Source organism: Scyliorhinus torazame, chromosome 1 (assembly GCF_047496885.1).
Source record: "Scyliorhinus torazame isolate Kashiwa2021f chromosome 1, sScyTor2.1, whole genome shotgun sequence".
Classification (NCBI taxonomy): Eukaryota; Metazoa; Chordata; class Chondrichthyes; order Carcharhiniformes; family Scyliorhinidae; genus Scyliorhinus; species Scyliorhinus torazame.
The window spans coordinates 378,434,745-378,451,862 of record NC_092707.1 but is presented as its reverse complement, the minus strand read 5'-3'; positions in this window follow the sequence as shown (position 1 = coordinate 378,451,862).

Genomic DNA, 17,118 nt, shown 5'->3' with positions numbered 1-17,118 from the left:
ACGGGGCCGGATGCGATGAGGCACTTCTTGGAGGGGCTGAATTTCCCAAAGGTGGACGGGGAGCGGTTAGAAGGGCTGGGGGCCCCAATTGAGCTGGAAGAGATAGTGGAGGGTTTGTAGGCCATGCAGGTGGGTAAGGCCCCGGGGCCGATGGGTACCCAGTCGAGTTTTATAAAAGGTTCTCTGGGATATTGGGGCCGGTGTTGATGAGGATGGTCAATGAGGCAAGGGAAAGAGGGGTGCTGCCCCCGACGATGTCACAGGCCATGATTTCACTGATTCTGAAGCAGGACAAGAACCCGGAGCTGTGTGGGTCCTACAGGCCGATCTCCCTGTTGAATGTAGATGCCAAGTTGCTGTCCAAAATCTTGTCCTCCAGGATCGAGGATTGTGTTCCGGACGTTATTTGGGAGGACCAGACGAGGTTTGTTAAGTTTGGCAGTTGGTGGCCAATGTAAGAAGGCTGTTAAATGTGATCATGATGCCCCCGGAAGGTAGGGAGGTTGAGGTAGTGATCGCAATGGATGCAGAAAAGGCTTTTGATCGGGTAGAATGGGATTATCTGTGGGAGGTACTGGGACGGTTCAGATTTGGGCGGGGCTTTATTGATTGGGTCAGGTTACTGTATCAGGCTCCTGTGGCAAGTGTACGGGTGACTAGGACAACATCGGACTATTTTAGACTGCACCGTGGGACGAGACCGGGATGCCCCCTCTCCCCACTGTTGTTTCCGCTAGCTGTAGAGCCGTTGGCAATTGCTCAGAGAGCCTCGAGGGGCTGGGGGGGACTGGTCTGGGGGTGGGGGTTGGGGGGGCAGGGGGGGGGGTGTGGAGCACAGGGTTTTGCTCTATGCGGATGACCTGCTTCTGTACGTTTCGGACCCAATAGAGGGGATAGAAGAAATCATGAGGACTCTAGGGGAATTTTGCCGTTTTTCAGGGTATAAACTTAATATGGGAAAGAGTGAGATGTTTGTGGTCCAGGTGAGGGGACAGGATAGGCGACTGGGAGAGCTGCCGTTTAGGTTAGTAGAGGGAAGCTTTAGCTACCTAGGCAACCAAGTGGCGCGGGAATGGGACCGGCTGCATAAATTGAATTTGGCCCGGCTGGTGGACCAAATGAAGGACGATTTTCGGAGATGGGACGCGCTTCCGTTGTCTCTGGCTGGGAGGGTGCAAACGGTGAAGATGACGGTCGTCCCGAGATTCCTATTTGTATTTCAGTGTCTCCCCATCTTTATTCCACGGTCCTTTTTTAAGCAGGTCAACAGAGTGATCACGGGCTTCGTCTGGGCGGGCAAGACCCCACGAGTAAGGAAGGTAATGCTCGAGCGGAGTCGGGGAGAGGGCGGGCTGGAGCTGCCAAATTTTAGCAACTATTACTGGGCGGCGAATATAGCCATGATCAGGAAGTGGGTGGTGGGGGAGGGGTCGGCATGGGTGCGTATGGAGGCGGCTTCATGTAAGGGCACCATTTGGGGGCGTTGGTAACTGCGCCTCTGCCATTCCCGCTGGCACGGTACTCCACCAGTCCAGTGGTGGTGGCGGCCCTGAGGGTTTGGGGCCAGTGGAGGCGGCATGTGGGAGCGGAGGGCGCATCGGTCTGGGCCCCAATCTGTGATAATCACCGGTTTGCCCCGGGAAGTATGGATGGGGGGTACCGGATATGGCGGGGAGCAGGGATTGAGAGGATAGGGGGTATGTTCATGGAGGGGAGATTTCCGAGTATGAGGGCGTTGGAGGAAAAGCAACCTGGCAGCCCGGAGACGGATACTTTTGGCATGGAGGGACACAAAGCCCCCGAAGTCGGAGACCTGGCTATCGGACATGGCTAGCTTTCTCTGTTTGGAGAAAATCAAGTTCGTCTTGAGAGGGTCACTGTTTGGGTTCACCCGGAGGTCGCAACCGTTCGTCGACTTCTTCGCGAAAAATTAATCGTCAGCAGACCGGGGGGGGGGGGGGGGGGGGGGGGGGGGGGGGGGCGGGGGGGGGGAGTAGTTTACGAGAGGTAAATGGCTTTTTGCACTATGTTTATGGTTTCATGTATATTGTTTATTTTGTTGTTGTCACTATACCAAAAATACCTCAATAAAATGTTTATTCATAAAAAAAGAAGGCATGCGGCATGCTTGCCTTCATTGGCCGGGGCATTGAGTATAAAAATTGGCATGTCATGTTGCAGCTGTATAGAACCTTAGTTAGGCCACACTTGGAGTATAGTGTTCAATTCTGGTTGCCACACAACAGAAGGATGTGGAGGCTTTGGAGAGGGTGCAGAAGAGATTTACCAGGATGTTGCCTGGATGGAGGGCATTAGCTATGAGGAGAGGTTGAATAAACTCGGTTTGTTCTCACTGCAACAAAGGGGGTTGAGGGGCGACCTGATAGAGGTCGACAAAATTATGAGGGGCATAGACAGAGTGGATAGTCAGAGACTTTTCCCAGGGTAGAGGGGTCAATTACTAGGGGGCATAGGTCTACGGTGCGAGTGGCAAGGTATAGAGGCGATGTACGAGGCAGGTGTTTTACACAGAGGGTAGTGGGTGCCTGGAACTTGCTACCAGAGGAGGTGGTGGAAGCAGGGACGATAGTGACATTTCAGGGGCATCTTGACAAATACATGAATAGGATGGGAATAGAGGGATACGGACCCCGGAAATGTAAAAGATTTTAGTTTAGATGGGCAGCATGGTCGGCGCAGGCTTGGAGGGCTGAAGGGCCTGTTCCTGTGCTGTATTTTTCTTTGTTCAATCCCTCAATGCCATCAAAACTAAAGAACTGGTCATTGACATCAGAAAGCAAAGTACTGTGCACACCCCTGTCAGCATCAATGGTGCCGAGGTGGAGATGGTTAACAGATTCAAATTCCTAGGGGTGCACATCACCAAAAGTCTGTCCTGGTCCACCCACGTTGACGCTACCACCAAGAAAGCACAATAGTGCCTATACGTCCTTAGGAAACTAAGGAATTTTGGCATGTCCACATTAACTCTTCCCAACTTTTCCAGATGCACCATAGAAAGCATCCTATCGGGCTGCATCACAGCCTGGTATGGCAACTGCTCGGCCCAGGACCGCAAGAAACTTCAGAGAGTCGTGAACACAGCCCAGTCCATCACACAAACCTGCCTCCCATCCATTGATTCCATTTACACCTCCTGCTGCCTGTGGAAAGCGGGCAGCAGAATCAAAGATCCCTCCCACCCGGCTTTCTCACTCTTCCAACTTCTTCCATCGGGCAGGAGATACAGAAGTCTGAGAACACGCACAAACAGACTCAAAAACAGCTTCTTCCCCGCTGTTACCAGACTCCTAAACGACCCTCTTATGGACTGACCTCATTAACACTCCACCCCTGTATGGTTCACCCGATGCCGGTGTCTATGTATTTACATTGTGTACCTTGTGTTGCCCTATTATGTATTTTTTCTTTTCTTTGCTTTTCATGTACTTAATGATCTGTTCAAGCAGCTCGCAGAAAAATACTTTTCACTGAACCTCGGTACACGTGACAATAAACAAATCCAATCCAATCCAGTAGTCTCAGGTGTCTCAGCTCTTCACACCTCCATGCAACCACACTGGACGGTTAGTTGGTGATATGGGGCACCTCCTGAAAACCTGGCTGCTGTCACCAGTGCATCAACTCCACCCCAGAGACGCACAAAAGATTATATACCTTCCTTCTAGCAGTACCACAATAGAGTAAACCATTGGCAAGCTCAAAATGCAGTTCAGGTGCCTTGACCACTCTGGGGGTACATATTAATACAGGAGACAAGGGTTTCACACATAGTGGCGATAGACTGTGCCATGCACAATTTATTTGGCAATTCAAAGAAGACTGTATGGCACTAGAGGATCTTGGTGGCACAACAGTTTCCTCAGAAGAGGAGGATGACAAAAAATAATATGCCAATGAAGCATGAAAATTTAGAGGCTCATATGAAGCACCTGGCATAGACCTGGATTCCAGAGACGCCTGCAATACCCTCATCCATGCACACCCTTCAACTGAGGACAGTGAGCCATCATTATCCCTGTGTCAGTTCTTGTCTTGGCTCTCAGACAACATCCTTGCGCCCATCCTCTTCCTGACCAGGTCGCCACATGTTAGGACACCGTCACATAATGTCTTTGACCCTGGTGAGAACCTACAGTCTCATACTTGAACCTAACCATAGTCACTGTGGGGTTGGAAATGAGGTCACAATGACATGTCCATGGGAACAACAAGACATGGGGCGTCATTCTCCGACCCCCCGCCGGGTCGGAGAATGGCCGTTGGCCGCCGTGAATCCCGCCCCCGCCCCCGCCGAAGTCTCCGGTACCGGAGATTGGGCGGGGGCGGGAATCGGGCCGCGCCGGTTGCCGGGACCCCCCGCTCAATTCTCCGGCCCAGATGGGCCGAAGTCCCGCCCAGAAATTGCCTGTCCCGCTGGCGTAAATTAAACCTGGTATTTACCAGCGGGAGCAGGCGGCGTGGGCAGGCTCCAGGGTCCTGGGGGGGTGCGGGGCGATCTGACCCCGGGGAGTGCCCCCACGGTGGCCTGGCCAGCTGGCGGAAATGGCGTTTGGTTCCCCGCCAGCTGGCGCGGAAATGCGGCGCATGCGCGGGAGCGTCAGCGGCCGCCGACAGTTTCCCGCGCATGCGCAGTGGGGAGAGTCACTTCCTCCTCCGCCATGGTGGAGACCGTGGCGGAGGCGGAAGGGAAAGAGTGCCCCCACGGCACAGGCCCGCCGGCGGATTGGTGGGCCCCGATCGCGGGCCAGGCCACCGTGGGAGCACCCCCCGGGGTCAGATCGCCCCGCGCCCCCCCCAGGACCCCAGAGCCCGCCCACGCCGCCTGGTCCCGCCGGTAAATACCAGCTTTGATTTACGCCGGCGGGACAGGCAATTTCTGGGCGGGACTTCGGCCCATCCGGGCCGGAGAATTGAGCGGGGGGTCCCGCTAACCGGCGCGTCCCGATTCCCGCCCCCGCCCAATCTCCGGTACCGGAGACTTCGGCGGGGGCAGGGGTGGGATTCACGGCGGCCAACAGCTATTCTCCGACCCGGCGGGGGGTCGGAGAATGACGCCCCTTGTCTGTAAGATTTTGTTCAATGGGTCAAGTGCTTTAAGATGTTTTGACATGATAACATATATTTAATTGTAAGTGTTATGTTACCCTGGTGAATAAATAGGCATTTAGTTATTTATCCTTCCAAGAAAGAAATAGGCCAAACATGTTACTCTTGTGAAGAAACATCTTCTTAGATAATCAGCCTGATTTTGAAACCTACCATCAAGTGCATTGTCTTTCTCCACGATATCCTTCCAGAATGACCATAGGTCAAGAACCAAGGTCAAACCTGCTCTGTGCCTTTAAGGTCAGTCAATGTGCACTATTACCCGCCTTACAAATAACATAACAGGAAATTGCAATTAAAAATACATCTATGACAAACTGAGAAAATATTCAAAATATTATTATTCGGTGCATTATAAAGACAAACATTAGTATTATAATGAATGTGAATTTGTTTAATGGTGTCAAGTCGCATCTAAACACACCACAAATTGGAAATGAAAATGGCTGGTACTATAAATATTTTGACCATCTGTCATCTACTGTTTCTATTCGAGAATGATTTACTGTATTTAAATACAGATATCAACTTGTCCAGTGACTCCCTTCCATTAAAATGGTTTCCAGAAATCATTGTGATCATAACACATCCTGAAAAAATGTTCCTTTTTTGACTCACGTGCTTCAACACAAAATCTTTGAAATGAATGAAGAGTGAAAGGAAATAAAGGCACCCTGCTAAGATGAATCTGACATTGCAAAGTAAATAAATTCCAATCTGGGGATGGTTCCTTGAAATTTGATCAGGTGATCGGTCACAAATTCTGCTTTCCATACACCTGATATTCAAGCTGAAAACTTATAGGAATGTCTAACAACTGCCAACTTATGGGCATCCTCCCGCTGATGTTGCAATTTTATCGGTATCAGGACGAGGCCAACACCTAGTTGTGCAGCCTGCCAGAATTCCCTGCTTGGGCTGGTGGCTGGGGAAGTAGAGATACATGTTTTACATGACCCGAGTGCCCACTGAGGCACCCCACCCCTCCCCCTAGGTCTCCACATGCCCGCATTGCCCTCCCATTCTGCCCTGGCCCTCCCCATTCCCCTCACAGCACATGCCAGTCTGGCCCCAGTGATATCTCCTCCATCCCCACATCTTTGAATCCAGCTCCATCGGCAATTGCTATTGGGACTTGATGCCTGCAGCTCACGAGGCAGGACATCCTCACTTTTGGAGGTGAAAGTTCCGCCTCAAGCCAGATAATGGTCTGACAGCCAAGCTCCCCGCCAACGTTTACACCAGGGACAGGGAGTCCATCCGCAGCGTGGAATCCTGGCCTATATTTCTGATCTCTGTACCTTATTTAACTCTACTTAACCAATTGAAAGAAACATCCTTCTCAGTTGTTTTCTTGTCACCTTTTAAATCTCAACGGTGGAGCAGATAAATTGTCAGGGCAGGTCCCAGCTGACTCTTTGTCCTCGCCTTGCTATAACCTGCTTGTATTTTCAGCCAGTTGAACTGCAGGGTGCATGAAAAAATCTAATATACTAAATGTAGCTAACTAACTGCGAGCATATTGGGGTCCAGCAAGATTAGGCTTCTTGAGATCAGAATCTACTAGTCCCCTGATTTGCCTTATACAAGATACTCTGGAACAGTTTGTCTTTTGGTTCTTCATTTTTTTTTTTCCTTGGCTTACTCCTCGTTGCTGGCCTCGAACAGGTTTTGGAACAGGCCGACGAACTGTCCCCAGGTATCTGGGAAGCCTCCCTCTGACCCTCGGGTGGCGTACTGAATCTTCTCCAGGTGGAGAAATTCCGAGAGGTCAGCAAGCCAGTCTGCAGCTTTGGGTGGTGCTGCCGACCGCCAGCCGGGCAGGATTCTCCGGCATGCGATTAGGGAAGCGAAAGCAAGGGCGTTGGCCCCCTTCCCCAAGTGTAGCTTTGGCTGCTCCGATACCAGGAAAATTGCCACTATTGGGCATGGCTTCACCCTCACCCCCACAACCTTGGACATTGCCTCGGAAAAGGCGGTCCAGAACCCAGCAAGCTTGGGGCAAGCCCAAAACATGTGGGTGTGGCTGCCTGACCCCTCTGGCAAAGTTCACATTTGTCCTCCACCTCCGGGAAGAACCTGCTCATTCGGGTTCTGGTCAGTGTGGTAAACCACTGTGTTCTGATATTAGAGGTTGTGCGGTAGAACCTGCACTACAGGTTCACCTGTGGCCCCTGCATGCTAGCTCCGCCCAGGAGGCGGGGTATAAATATGCGTGGCCTCCAGCTCACAGCCATTTCGTCAGCTGCTGTGGGAGGCCACACATCTGATACTAATAAAGCCTCAGTTTGGATTCAACTTCGTCTCCAGTCAAATTGATCGTGCCTCAATTTATTAGTATCAGATTCAGAAGATGGACCTCCGTATTAAACCAGATCGACTGCAGCTGGATCCACACGCAAGCGATGCCAGAAAGGACTTTCAGCACTGGCTAGCTTGTTTTGAAGCGTATATCAACGCGGCGCCGACCCCTGTTCCAGAGGTTCAGGAGATTCAAATCTTGTACTCCAGACTCAACTCTAAAATCTTCCCGCTGATCCAGGATGTGCCCAATTACGCTGACGCTATGACTCGACTCAAAGAAAATTATGAACAGAAGACGAAGACGCTCTTCGCCAGACACGCGCTCGCAACGCGTACTCAACTACCTGGTGAGTCAATCGAGGACTTCTGGAGGGCCCTGATCCCACTAGTTCGGGACTGTGACTGCCAGGACGTTACAGCTAAGGAGCACTCAGATCTCCTTATGCGGGATGCTTTTGTGACTGGGATTGGGTCTGATGTTATCAGGCAGCGGCTCATAGAAGGGGCCATGCGCGACCTCGCAGAGACTAAAATGCTAGTGCTGTCTATGACGGTCCCCCTGCGCAATGTCCAGTCCTACGCCCCCAACCGCGCGGCCCACTCCTCCTACGCTTCATGGGCCCCACACGCAGCCGCCCCAGCGGGGGCGCTACCCACCCAATACGCCTGCGCTACGCGCCAGCCAGCGATTCCCAGGGGGCCCCGATGCTACTTTTGCGGCCAGCAAAAACACCCCCGCCAATGCTGCCCGGCCCGCGCTGCCCTTTGTAAGGCCTGCGGGAAGAAGGGCCACTTCGCTGCGGTGTGCCGGGCCCGCTCAGCGGCAGTGGTCGCCCCCCCCCCCGATCACGGACAATGGGGGGCGCCACCCTCCTCTCCTCCCCAGGCCATGTGCGACCAATGAGCGCCGCCATCTTCGCCTCCGCGCAACACGTGCGTTTCATGGGCACCGTCATCTTGCTCCACCCCCGCAACGTGCGTTCCATGGGCGCTGCCATATTGTAACCCCCAGGATCTCCGAGCGCCGCCATCTTGTCCACCCCGCAGCACATGGACACCAACAGCATTTCAGGACCTCAACTCAACGGCCGCCTCATCACCTGATGATCAACCACGGCTCGCCTCTATGGCAATCGACCAGTCTCGACCACATAACCTGACCAACGCATCCACCAGCGTGAAAGTCAACGGCCCTGTGACCTCCTGCCTACTGAACTCTGGAGCACCGAGAGCTTCGTATACCCAAATACGGTAAGGCGCTGCTCCCTCACGATACACCCTGCCAATCAAAAAATCTCCCTGGCCTCCGGATCCCATCGCATAGCGATCCGGGAGTACTGCACGGTCACGCTCACAGTCCAAGGCGTAGAGTTCCACGGCTTTCGCCTCTACGTGCTCCCTAGCCTCTGCACTGCACTTATCCTTGGCCTGGACGTCCAGTGCAACCTCCAGAGCCTGACCCTTAAATTCGGCGGACCCTTACCACCCCTCACTGTGTGCAGCCTCGCCCTAAAGGTCAATCCTCCTTTCCTCTTTGCCAATCTAACTCCAGATTGCAAACCCGTCGCCACCAGGAGCAGGCGGTACAGCACCCAGGATAAGGCCTTCATCAGGTCCGAGGTCCAGCATTGCTTCGGGAAGGCAGTATGGATTTCAGTAAAGCGTTTGATAAGGTTCCCCACGGTAGACTACTGCAGAAAATACGGAAGCATGGGATTCAGGGTGATTTAGCAGTTTGGATCAGAAATTGGCTAGCTGGAAGAAGACAAAGGGTGGTGGTTGATGGGAAATGTTCAGACTGGAGTCCAGTTACTAGTGGTGTTCCACAAGGATCTATTTTGGGGCCACTGCTGTTTGTCATTTTTATAAATGACCTGGAGGAGGGCTTAGAAGGATGGGTGAGTAAATTTGCAGATGACACTAAAGTCGGCGGAGTTGTGGACAGTGCGGAAGGATGTTACAAGTTACAGAGGGACATAGATAAGCTGCAGCGCTGGGCTGAGAGGTGGCAAATGGAGTTTAATGCAGAAAAGTGTGAGGTGATTCATTTTGGAAGGAATAACAGGAAGACTGAGTACTGGGCTAATGGTAAGATTCTTGGCAGTGTGGATGAGCAGAGAGATCTCGGTGTCCATGTACATAGAACCCTGAAAGTTGCCACCCAGGTTGAGAGGGTTGTTAAGAAGGTGTACGGTGTGTTAGCTTTTATTAGTAGAGGGATTGAGTTTCGGAGCCATGAGGTCTTGTTGCAGCTGTACAAAACTCTGGTGCGGCCGCATTTGGAGTATTGCGTGCAATTCTGGTCACCGCATTATAGGAAGGATGTGGAAGCATTGGAAAGGGTGCAGAGGAGATTTACCAGAATGTTGCCTGGTATGGAGGGAAGATCTTATGAGGAAAGGCTGAGGGACTTGAGGCTGTTTTTGTTCGAGAGAAGAAGGTTAAGAGGTGACTTAATTGAGGCATACAAGATGATCAGAGGATTGGATAGGGTGGAGCCTTTTTCCTCGGATGGTGATGTCTAGCACAAGGGGACATAGCTTTAAATTGAGGGGAGATAGATATAGGACAGATGTCAGAGGTAGGTTCTTTACTCAGAGAGTAGTAAGGGTGTGGAATGCCCTGCCTGCAACAGTAGTGGACTCGCCAACACTAAGGGCATTCAAATGGTCATTGGATAGACATATGGACGATAAGGGAATAGTGTAGATGGGCTTTAGAGTGGTTTCACAGGTCGGCGCAACATCGAGGGCCGAAGGGCCTCTACTGCGCTGTAATGATTTATGTTCTATGTTCTATAGCCCCTGGAGAGCTCAAGTGGTAGTGGTTAAATCTGAGGAGAAAAATATCTGACATGGTTAACCAGATTGCACAGTACCAGGTCTTCTCAACGGTGGATCTGAAATCCGCTTACCACCAGCTCCCCATCCGTAAATCGGACCGTCCATACACAGCCTTCGAGGCGGCCGGCCGGCTATATCACTTCCTTAGGGTCCCCTTCGGCATCACCAATGGGGTTTCAGTCTTCCAAAGGGAGATGGACCGAATGGTCGACCGGTACGGTTTGCGGGCCACGTTTCTGTACCTAGACAATGTGACCATCTGCGGCCGTTACCAGCAGACCACGACGCTAACCTTGCTAAATTTCTCCACACCGCCACTCTCCTCAACCTCACGTATAACAAGTGTGTATTCCGCACAAACCGCTTAGTCATCCTCAGCTACGTGGTCCAGAACGGAGTTCTGGGGCCCGATCCCGACCCCATGCGCCCCCTCATGGAGCTCCCCCTCCCCCACTGCCCCAAGGCCCTCAAACGTTGCCTGGGATTCTTCTCATATTATGTGCAGTGGGTCCCAAACTATGCGGACAAGGCCCGCCCACTCATACAGTCCACCCACTTCCCCCTGACGGCCGAGGCCCAACAGGCCTTTGCCCGGATCAGAGATGATATTGCCAAAGCTGGAATGCATGCTGTAGACGAAACACTTCTATTCCAAGTCGAGATCGATGCATCAGACGTCGCCCTTGCCGCCCCCCTCAATCAGGCAGGCAGGCCCATGGCATTCTTTTCCCGCACCCTCCATGCCTCTGAAAATCGGCACTCGACCATCGAAAAAGAGGCCCAGGCTATCGTTGTGGCTGTGCGACATTGGAGGCACTACCTGGCCGGCAGGAGATTTACTCTCCTCACTGACCAACGGTCGGTAGCCTTCATGTTCAACAACACACAGTGGGGCAAGATCAAAAATGATAAAATCTTGCGGTGGAGGATTGAGCTCTCCACCTATAATTACGAGATTAAGTATCGCCCTGGCAAACTCAACGAGCCCCCAGACGCCCAATCCCGAGGCACATGTGCCAGCGCACAGGTAGATCGACTCCGGACCCTGCACGACAGCCTTTGTCACCCAGGGGTCACTCGGTTGTACCATTTAATTAAGGCACAAAATTTGCCCTACTCCGTCGAGGAAGTAAGGACAATCACCAGGGACTGCCAGGTCTTTGCGGAGTGCAAGCCGCACTTCTACCGGCCGGACCGCGCGTGCCTGGTGAAGGCCTCCCGCCCCTTTGAATGCCTCAGCGTGGATTTCAAAGGCCCCCTCCCCTCCTCCGATCGACACACATATTTCCTCAGTGTGATCGATGAATACTTCCGGTTTCCCTTCGCCATCCCATGCCCCGACATGACGCCTGCCACCGTCATTAAAGCCCTTAATTCTATCTTCACTCTGTTCGGCTTCCCCGCCTGAGATACCCTCAATTACGACTCAGGAGAGAAGATTGATAATTCAAAGGCTTTATTTACCAGAGAACCAGACAGCTGCCGAGAAGTGTGCTCACTGCACGCTGCCCACTGAATGTAACCTTATATACAGTTCCCTGGGGGCGGAGTCCCCCAGGGTTCCAAACCTGGTCTTAAAGGGGCCTACGCATTAAAGGTACATGTGTATACAGATATCATTCATCACACTTCCTACATCCACAGTGACAGGGGATCCTCATTCATGAGTGATGAGCTACATCAGTTCCTGCTCAGCAGGGGTATCGCCTCCAGCAGAACGATGAGCTACAACCCCCAGGGAAACGGACAGGTAGAAAGGGAGAATGGGACAGTATGGAGGGCCGTCCAGCTGGCCCTGCGGTCCAGGAATCTCCCGGCCTCCCGGTGGCAAGAGGTCGTCCCTGATGCACTACATTCCATTCGCTCATTACTCTGCACTGCCACTAACAATACACCGCATGAACGTCTTTTTGCCTTCCCCAGGAAGTTCACATCCGGGGTATCGCTCCCAACTTGGCTTACAGCTTCGGGAACCGTGCTTCTCCGTAAACATGTGCGGCTCCACAAGGCGGATCCGTTGGTGGAGCGGGTGCACCTACTCCACGCAAACCCACAGTGCGCCTACGTGGCGTTCCCCGACTGCCGCCAGGATACCGTCTCCCTCAGGGACCTGGCACCAGCAGGTTCCACGCCCACACCACCCCCGTTGCCCCCGGCGCCACCCTCCCGTCCCCCGTCGCTCCGATCACCACCCCCCCCAGGACCGTCCGTCCTCCCCTGCCCACGCCCGTCGATGAAGAGGATTTCGGCATGTTCCCGGAGTCAACTTCGACCACGACAGCGCCCACATCGCTGTCACCACTTCGCCGATCTCAAAGGACCATCAAGGCACCGGACCGGCTGAACCTCTGACCGGCCCACCGGATGCCAAGAGACATTTTTTTTGCTGCTCTGTAAATATTAAAATTTCTAATTGTATATAGTTATCCACCACATCCGCCGGACTCAATTTTAACAGGGGGTGAATGTGGTAAACCACTGTGTTCTGATATTAGAGGTTGTACGGTAGAACCTGTACTACAGGTTCACCTGTGGCCCCTGCATGCTAGCTGCCCTCAGGAGACGGGGTATAAATATGCGTGGCCTCCAGCTCGCAGCCATTTCGCCAGCTGCTGTGGGAGGCCACACATCTGGGGCGAAATTCTCCCCCAACGGCGCGATGTCCGCCGACTGGCGCCAAAAACGGCGCCAATCAGACGGGCATCGCGCCGGCCCAAAGGTGCAGAATGCTACGCATCTTTGGGGGCCGAGCCCCAACATTGAGGGGCTAGGCCGACGCCGGAGGGATTTCCGCCCCGCCAGCTGGCGGAAATGGCGTTTGTTGCCCCGCCAGCTGGCGCGGAAATGCGGCGCATGCGCGGGAGCGTCAGCGGTCGCCGACAGTTTCCCGCGCATGCGCAGTGGGGAGAGTCTCTTCCGCCTCCGCCATGGTGGAGGCCGTGGCGGAGGTGGAAGGGAAAGAGTGCCCCCACGGCACAGGCCCGCCCGCGGATCGGTGGGCCCCGATCGCGGGCCAGGCCACCGTGGGGGCATCCCCCGGGGTCAGATCACCCCGCGCCCCCCCCAGGACCCCGGAGCCCACCCACGCCGCCTGGTCCCGCCGGTAAATACCAGCTTTGATTTACGCCGGCGGGACAGGCAATTTCTGGGCGGGACTTCGGCCCATCCGGGTCGGAGAATTGAACGGGGGGTCCCGCCAACCGGCGCGGCCCGATTTCCGCCCCCGCCCAATCTCTGGTACCGGAGACTTCGGCGGGGGCGGGATTCACGGCGGCCAACGGCCATTCTCCGACCCGGCGGGGGGTCGGGGAATGACGCCCCTGATTCTAATAAAGCCTCAGTTTGGATTCAACTTCGTCTCCAGTCAAATTGATCGTGCCTCAGTCAGGAGGCGGTGGAGCTCATCCTGCTCAGTGCTTCACTCCAGAGTCCCCATCCTACCTCTGTCCCCAGTTCGTCCTCCCATTTTTGTCGGTCCCGTCCAGTGGTGTTCGGGCTCTGTCCAATAGCTGTCCGTATATTTTCCCACAAAGCCCCCCCGTCTTGCTGCTTTGCTATCAGGTCCTCTAGCAGTATGCTTTCTGGGGCCCCAGGGTACCCTACTGTCTCTTTGCGGAGGAAGTGCTTTATTTGGAGGTGCCTCAATTCCTGTCCTTCTGCTAGTTTCCACTTCCTCGTCATTTCGGCAGTGTCGCCAGTCTGCGCCCTACGTATAAGTCCCCGACCGTCAGTGTGCCTCCATCCCACCACCATCTTTTGAAGGTGGTACCTAGCATGGCTGGGGGGAATCTGTGATTGCCGCAGATAGGGGCCATAAGGGACATTTTGGTTATCCCGAAGTGCTGTCTCAACTGGGTCCACGTTCTCAGCGTGGCCGCTACCACTGGGCTCATTGTGTACCTTGTTGAGGAGGATGGGTGCTGCTGTGGCCAGGGCCCGGAGGGTTGTTCCTTTACAGGATGCCTCCTCCATTTGTACCCAATCTGTGTCGGGTTCTTGTACCCATCCCCTCACTCTTTCTGCCGTTGCTGCCCAGTGGTAGTGTTGTAGGTTCGGTAGAGCCAGGCCCCCTCTGACTTTCCCTCTTGCAGTGTCGGTTTGGGAATTCTCAGGTTTTTGCCCTCCCACACAAACGCCATGATTAACCTGTCTATGTTTTGGAAAAGGGCCTTGGGGATGAAGATTGGGATGGATCCAAACAGGAAGAGGAACCTTGGCAGTACGTTCATCTTGATCGTCTGCACTCTTCCCGCCAGGGAAAGTGAGAGAGAGCCTCACCGTTGAAGGTCTTTTCTTACTTCCCCCACCAGGCTGGTCAGGTTCCACTTGTGGATCTGTGTCCAGTCTCTGGCTATTTGGATACCCAGGTACGGAATCTGTTCTGGGCCATTTTGAACAGGAGCCCCTCCAGCTCTCTCCCTCCCCCTTTTGGGTTCACTGGGAATGCCTCTCTCTTGCCCAGGTTAAGTTCGTAGCCCGAGAAGGTTCCAAACTCTTTCAGCATTTGCAGTATTGCCTTCAGTCCCTCCTGTGGCTTCGAGACATAGGGGAGCAGGTCATCTGCATAGAGCATAGAGTGAGACTGTGCTCTCTGTCTCCTCTCCAGATTCCCTTCCAGCTTTTTGCATCCCACAGGGCAATTGCCAGGGGTTTGATCACTAGCGCGAACAAGAGTGGGGACAGGGGGCAGCCCTGTCTTGTTCCTCTCTGTAGCTGGACGTATTCAGAGCTGGTGGTGTTAGTTCGGACACTCGCTCTGGGAGCGTTGTACAGGAGCCTCACCCAGGCGGTGAATCCCGCTCCTAACCCAAACCGTTCCAGTACCTTGAGGAGGTAGCTCCATTCGACTCTGTCAAAAGCCTTTTCTGCGTCCAGGGAGACGATCACCTCTGGTGTTCTCTCCCTGGGGAGGGGGGGGGGGGGGGGGGGGGGGGGGGTAATTATCACATTCAGCAGCCGCCTGATGTTCGCTGTGAGAACAGCCATTGACAAAGCCCATTTGGTCCTCTGCGACCACCTCTGGTACGCAGCCCTCCAGCCTTTTGGCCAGGGCCTTTGCGAGTATTTTCGCATCCACGTTCAGCAGTGAAATGGGTGCTAATTACTTTAAATCGGTGCCTCGTGTTCGCGATCCTTTCACAATGAATAATAATAATCTTTATTGTCACAAGTAGGCTTACATTAACACCGCAATGAAGTTACTGTGAAAAGACCTAGGCGCCACATTCCAGCGCCTGTTCGGGCACACAGAGGGAGAATTCAGAATGTCCAAATTACTTTACGGGTCTTTCGGGACCTGTGGGAGGAAACCAGAGCACCGGAGGAAACCCACGCAGACACGGGGAGAACATGCGGACTCGCACAGACAGTGACCCAAGCGGGAATCGAACCTGGACCCTGGCGCAGTGAAGCAACAGTGCTAACCAACGTGCTATTGTGCTGCCCATGGTATCTCCCTATCTACTCTGTCTAGTCCCTTCATGATTTTGAATACCTCTATTAAATCCCCTCTTAACCTTCTTTTCTCTAATGCGAGGATGGATTTTTAAAAACTCTTGGGGAATATTGTGTTATTCTGTAAAGAAGTGTGTGTGTGTGTGTGTGTGTTAATTTAGCTGAAGAAAGGTTAATGAAGACAGCTTCTCTTGAAGAATTGAGGAATGAAAGGAGTAGATGTGCCAACTGCATGCATTTGTAATGAAGCTATGGTCAAAGAAATTTATAAGTAAATTAGTAGAGTTTAGAAATTTTCATTAGGAAACAAGAGGAACTTGTTTTATTTTCAGCTGTTAAATTTTAACAGAGAGTAATACTTTTACAGTTTGGAATCGTTCTTACAAACCCCTTCTGCACCCTCTCTAATGCTTCACTTCCTTCCTAAAGTGCGGCACTAGAACCAGACACAATACCCCAGCTGAGGCTGAACTAGTGATTTATACAAACTCAACATAACTTACTTGCTCTTGTACTCAATGCCACTAATAATAAAGCCTGTATGCTTTATTAACTGCTCACTCAACCTACCCTACCACGTTCAATGATTTATATATATATACACCCAGGTCTCCCTGCTCCTCCACCCTTTTTAGAGTTGTACCTTTTATTTTATATTGTCTCTCCATTTTCTTCCTCGCAAAATGAATCACCTCACACTTCTCTACATTGAACTTCATCTGTCACTTGTCTGTCCATTCTCCAATTTGTCTATATCCCTTTGAAGTTCCACACTATCCTCTTCACAATTATTACAAGTTTTGTATCTACTGGAAACTTTGAAATTGTGCCTCGTACACCAAGGTGTAGGACATTAATATATATGATGTGGAGATGCCGGCATTGGACTGGGGTGGGCACAGTAAGAAGTCTTACAACAGCAGGTTAAAGTCCAACCGGTTTGTTTCAAATCACTAGCTTTTGGAGCACAGCTCCTTCCTCAGGTGAATGGTGAAGGAGCTGTGCTCCAAAAGCTAGTGATTCGAAATAAACCTGTTGGACTTTAACCTGGTGTTGTAAGATTAATGTATATATCAGGAAAAACAAGGATCCCAACACTGACTCCTGAGGAACTCCATTACAAACTTTCCTCCAGCCCAAAAAATATCCATTTAAATTACCCACTGTCTCTTGTTGTTGAGCCAATCTCATATCCACGTTGCCACTGTCTAACCTAACCTTGAACATTGGTAGTTTTTTTTTAATAAAGTGAAATTTGCCGGAGGACTTTGGCATACCATTGGTTAGTCTCTAGAGAAGTGAATGCACTTCAAGATTGTTGTAACATATAAGGAAATTCTTGGGGGATGAGAAGTATGTAGAACTGGGTTCGTAGCATAAGGAAATA